This window comes from Primulina tabacum, unplaced genomic scaffold, assembly GCF_025594145.1.
Source record: "Primulina tabacum isolate GXHZ01 unplaced genomic scaffold, ASM2559414v2 Contig1091, whole genome shotgun sequence".
Classification (NCBI taxonomy): Eukaryota; Viridiplantae; Streptophyta; class Magnoliopsida; order Lamiales; family Gesneriaceae; genus Primulina; species Primulina tabacum.
In genome coordinates, this window is record NW_027460091.1 from 6,710 (window position 1) to 13,249 (window position 6,540).

The 6,540-nt window shown below is 35.3% G+C and overlaps 1 pseudogene; it reads right to left on the minus strand.

The window, feature by feature from the left end:
• Nucleotides 1–2,529: 2,529 nt before the first annotated feature.
• On the minus strand, nucleotides 2,530–6,094 carry LOC142535609 (protein trichome birefringence-like 33; annotated as a pseudogene).
• Nucleotides 6,095–6,540: the final 446 nt, after the last annotated feature.

Here is a 6,540-nt window from a genome sequence, read left to right on the forward strand (position 1 = left end):
CGAGACATTGAGTATTTTGAAAAGCCGATTCAGATTCTTGATCGGAAGGAAAAACACTCAGAACGAAAACTATTCCACTTGTGAAAGTTCAGTGGAGTCGTCATGGCGTTGAAGAAGTTACCTGGGAAACTAAATCAGACATGAGACAGGAATTCCCAGCATTGTTTCGCTGATGTAAGTTTCTATTCCGTTTCTATTACATTCCTTCGTATTGATATGATTGATTGCCTGTGATTTCGTGGACGAAATCATATCTTAGGAGGGGAGAAATGTAATGCCCGATAATTTAATCCTAGTAATATGTAATTATTGATTTATAATTTGATATGATTATGAGAGGATTAATCGGGACACGAGATTCAGCATTAAAAGATGTAAGGGCGAGGACAGTGCCTTTCGCGCACATGCGCGACATGAGACGCGCACATGCGCGAAACGGGCAGAGGGTCTCGCGCATATGCGCGGGGGTGTGCGCGCATATGCGCGAGCTATGCGAGGGTTTAAAGTTAACTCCAGCGGAATGGGCGCACATGCGCGACGGGGAGCGCGCACATGCGCGAGATGTCCAGAGAACCTCGCGCATTTGCGCGACGTGTATCCGCGCACATGCGCGAGGGTACCCGAGAGTTGGGTAAAATGAACAAAGGCCTCGCGCATATGCGCCGAGTAAGGGCGCGCATATGCGCGAGGTGCTGTGCAGAGGACGCGCCGAGACATATGGTCTCGCGCATATGCGCCGAGTGATGTCGCGCATATGCGCGAGACGTGTTTTACAAAGGGCGAGCCACCTAGCTTCACAACATGCAGGATATATATATAAACGTATCAAACTACATTCTTCAGCAACAAAAAGGAGAAATCGAAGGAAACTTTGCAAAAAAATTATTCGTGGATCATAGGGTCGCGATTGTGCAAAATCTAACTGTTTGATTTTCAATCCGACTTCAGTACTGTGTTCCTAAACGCAGGCTACAACTGGACGTAAGTTTTGTTACGTTTTGATATGTCTTTGAATTATGATATTGTCAGAATCGGATGTGGTTCATATATGGTGTTTCTGACATGTCAGAATCGTATAATTGAAACCGGATTGAAGAACGGATATCGTATAGAATTGTTATGATTTTCTGAGTTGATTGGGTTGAGATATGATATCAGATGTGTATCGTTATTGACCATGAGTTGCAGGAATTAATATGTATCGATTTGTATGGCTGGGTATATTAAGATTGTGCAGTTATGCTGTTGAAACAGAATTTGATTGAGTTCTGATTATATCCAGTATTGATTGAGGAAGGTATTGATATTGTATTCCTTCGATATTGTCATTACCAGATTGATATTGATAGGCTGTGAATCGAGACTTCGACAGAGTCAGATAGAAAGAAAGAAATGTATAAATAAATGTTGATTCGGGATTGCACAACTCGAGTTAGCTTTAACTTGAGTCTCCCAAAATCACATACTGAATGATTATTGCATTTGATATTTGCAATGCTTGATATTGATATGCTTATTCTATTGATTATAGCAAAGCATGAGTCAGAATTGGGTAGACCGCCATGGCAGAACCGCCATGGCAGAACCGCCAAGTCACTGGACTTTTGGATATATATCGATAGACTGAGGAGAAGACCGACTCCTATTGCAGATCTTTGATATAGACAGCCAAAGTCTGGGACTAAGAACGTACCACCATCTAGCTGGGGTAAAGTAGATGGGAGAACGTTGCGTTCTTATTCAGATCGGGATCCCTAGATTAGATTGAGTCGAGTCAGAGTCTAGGAGTCACAGAGTGTGATTCAGAGTTGTATTGATACAAGTTGTTCAGATTTGATACATGTTATTGATATGTTTTTCATGCTTTTATTAGCTTTTATATGATTGCATGTTTACATTGTTTATACTGGGATATTTATCTCACCGGAGTTATCCGACTGTTGTCGTGTTTGTATGTGTGCATGGCAACAGGTGGGACAGGTTCAGGGTCGAGGAGAAAGGGAGATCGTGATTAGAGTGGAGACTACGGACTTGATTAAAGATAGGGTTTAGACACTTGAGATTTAGATGTTAAACCTTAGTTGAATGATTGTATGTAGTACAAGACTTGTAGCTTTATACTGATATTTATATTAGATTGAATTCCATTACGTTCCGCATTTCATATTGTATTTTTAAAAAAAAATTAGACCCTATTTATTATTAATGATTTAATTGTCCCAAATGATGATTAAGATTATGATTAGCGTCTGAGTCCCCACAATAAGTTTCTAACAATTAGGAGAAATTTATTTTTCTATGGATGAACTGTGGTATATACATGTTCATTAATGGGTTTATATGAAGTGATATGAGTAAAAAGACCAAAAATTATTTTTGAAATTAAACTTTATTTAAGATAATTTTGTAATATAAAAAACAATGTGTAACCATGTGTAATTATAGACATATATAGCATAACTCTTTCTCATCTCATAAATCAAATCCATATGATGACACATTGACACATATATAGCATAACTCTTCCATCTCTTGGACCAAAATACATTGACACATTAATTCGTCTTTTCTTCCAAGAATCGATAGCAATACACACAAACTCTTTCTAGAGATAGCGAGCTCTTCAATTTTCCAATAAAAATCATTGAATTTTTTTTCCTGCTTTGATTTTGGTACTCTACATGAATTTTCTAGCTGTCCACAGCTTACGGCGACCCCAATCATCCGACATGTCGATGGTATCAAGGATAAAAAAGCTTAGAAAACAAGAGCTCATTCCAAGTATCTTGAATCCCAGGCAGACACCAATGCACACAATCGGCGTAACTCACCGGATTCGCTATCTGTTCGGGAGTTAAAGGGCTCCACTGTTTCTTGTATATGGACGTGTGTGCGTCTTTTCGGTAACTCGAAAGCTGTGTGATATTGAGAAATGTGATGGGAACCTTTGATCCACTGAAAACATCAGAAATGACATTCATTATGGACTTTCTGCAGTCTGATCCCCAGTATGTTGGATCTTCTATGATGCTTGTTTCATTGTAGCAGCTCCCATTTGGAAGCCCTCCCCAGTCAATACTCCTGCAATTTTCAGAATTTTAATAACAATTAAGGTTAGTTGTGAGTTTTGGTAGACTAATTAGTTTAAAAAACAAATTTGTCAAAAAGCCAACATTAAAAATTACATACAAAAACATATATAAAAACTATTTTTTAGGTTAGTAATGCAATTCTATTACCAGCTGATAGCAATATCTAGAATTAAATATGTCTTTTAAATTATACAATAATTCGAACGTCATGTTTCAAACACTCTCGCACTGAGAGTATTTATTGCTTCTTGACCATCTAGTTCTCATAGTTGCACCATCTTGCTATCTATGGAAATTAAAGATGCCATGTGTATTGCGATTATAGGATAGAAAGTTTAGCACATGATCAAAAACTATAATTTCCACTCAAATCCTTTTGATCTTGCAACCCACACCCTATTTCTTGATTAAGCAAAAATTGTAAAATCCACCTTGTAAGTTGACATAATTTTTATTTTGGTTCTTTATGAAATCAAAATTGTAAAAAGTGTTAGACATGGTTTCAGATAGTGTCAATATATCTAACGTCATGTCAACACTCATGCGAAAAGGTGACTATAAAATTATAAGAGAAGCATTGAAGTTTTTTATTTTCAAATAAGATACTTGGTTATAAAGACTATATATAATATAAATTTGTAATTAAATAATAATTTGCCATTATATGTATTCTACTAGCTTACTTTTGATGAGAAGGTGACATGCTAGTGAAAAAGACTCTTGTTTTCTTGGGATCCATATTTTTCTTCACCCATCTCAACATGCTCTTCATTGCCATGCCAAACGCTTCCTCTGTTGGCAGCTCCACAATATCTTTTCTTCATCTTCAAAGGAACCTTGCCTATGTTTTTTAATTTATAAATAAATATACATATATGTATACACACAAACACACACACACACACACACACTTGTGTATGTATAGTATAAACAGAGAAATTACAAGAGCTTACAAAATCTTGAAATCGAGGCCTGTCATCCACCACAGATAAGTATTGAACACAACAATATCGGCTCCTTTCCAGTGTTTTCCATGCTTGTTAATGGATCCTTTTCGAACTATTCTATCGCTTATTCTATGTATCACTGCATCATCTGAGTTGTGATTCTAATAAAAAGGGAGCCCAGTAGAACTCCAATCGTTGCGTTATAATCCTGCATACTCAATCGAAAGCAAAGTTATAATGTTATATATATTTATATTTATTCACTAGTTTAACGTTTATATAGAAAAACAAATTAAATAAACAAGGCCATGCATGCATACCTTGGCAGTGAAAACCGTTAGCGAACCCAAAGTTTTCATCGATTTAGCATTTTCAGGTATGATTCTGTGAAGCAAACAAACCATGGAAACATACTGTCCTCGATTCAAAGAATCTCCGACGAATATCATTCGTTTTCCTCGAAGGGATTCTAACATTAACGTCGCATTGAACCTGCATATATATGTCACAGTTAATACGTCCATTAGAAATTCAAAAGTTCTTTATACAAACCAAGTGAGATTGGTAGTAATTTCCATCAGTAATATAAAATTTCATTAAGCAATAGATCAGATCGGTATTTTTATTCATCAAACTGTATATATGTCACAATTAATATAATCTCCATAAGAATTTTAAGAATTGTTGTGTTTTCCAAGATTTTATATAATATTTTCAAGATATATTATTCAAATTAGATAGGGAAACAATTCCTAAAATAAAACTTAGAAATCAAGTTATTAATATAATTATTAAATCGTCACTCATATCCGACTTTGTAAATTGTTTGTGGAGTGAGTAGTTAGAGCTGGTCAACAACTAGTTGGTATGACGGTAGGTCAAGACATGGACTTTCGGTGCCAAAAATTAAACATAATATTCTCTAAAAAGAAAGATGGTATTATATATAAATATAAGATCGAATTCATTAATTTGTAGAACCAAAACATTATATTCTACTGAATTTAAAAATTGTAGATTCTGATATTATTCATTTTTATTCTTTTACTTTTAAAGTGAGATTATTTTTCAATTAAGGTAATGATTGATTTAAATTTATGTATTTTTTTCAAGAAAGAAAAGTCATTCACGTTATGGACAATCTTAATTGGAAGGTGATGCCAATAAATTAGATAGGCATAATAAGATTCTAGCATCGTAATTATGCTCGAATAATATTAAAAATCAAACAGGTAAGTCTTAGCTAGCTAGAGTGGTGCAAAATATTTAATAATATTAATTAAAATTTATATAATACCACTAATTATCATGTCATTATTGAAAAATAAATGAATATATAATTAACAAAACCTTTGAAGAGAACATCCATAAGGTTGCCATCTCCAATGTTGATAGCTCATGTCCGGCCGGCCGTGTTCTTGGCATGTCAACTGTGGTTGTATGTAAGGGCACTCCGACTCCTCGTAAAGCGGCCTCGACTCGTCTCGCACCCATCTTCCTTGGAATATATCGCAATCTTTTTCACTCTCTCCGATCGAAAAAGCTAATTTTTTTCCGGATTTCTTCTCTACCACCAAGAAAGTAATCACAATTATTTAAATAACTGCACACAAAAATGTTACTAGCTCGTCGGATCTGTCGTAGAGCTAGCAATACGAATGAGGGGGTGAAATAAATTTTTTTTGATAGAGAAAATCAATTTATATATGATAAAAGAAATAGAATAGAAGACGAGCAATGGCATGTTAAATATACGAACATACTTGTGGACGACGATTATGGTTTGGTGGAGAGGCAAGGTTGATGAAAATGGAATTGGGAGCTCACTATACCACCCAAATCTTCGCCGTAGAGGATGGTAATGAAGAAGTGAAGGCTAACAGAGCAATGAGATGGGGCGAGAGGCGCCCTTTTCCGGAGGAGGGTGGCCGAGGAAGAAGAAGTGGACGACGATGGCGGCGGCTTCATTTGTTTGAAGATGTTCTAATGTTGATTTGTTCTAATGTTGATGTGTTTAGTATGGCTGAATGAATACATGTATCCGAAAGTAAGGAGAAATTTATTCTTCTCCTGATGAATGTAGTGTATGTTCTTTAATTGGTGGATTGAAGTGAAACCTAAGAAATAGTAACATATATTTAAAGTGTGTTAGAACACTCTAATTAGTGTATATTTTAGGGGAGAGTGGTTAGATGGGTTGCATAATTTTAGGACAAATGACCTGGCAAATCATGACCTTTGATTTGTTATGACATGTTATTTTGTTAAAATGAAGTAAAAATTGAGTTCATTTATAATTTAAAGTATTATTTTCTATTTTTTAATTATCGAAATAATTATATAATATATAATATTATAGTATAGAAAGCATAGCTTTTTTGTTATTAAGTATTGTCCACGTGACATGGTAAAAGGTCCATTTGCTGACTTCTAAGTTAAGGGTATTCAAGAAAGATGGTGAATCATTTTTTGCACTTTGATTTGTAAAGTGGAGGATGAAT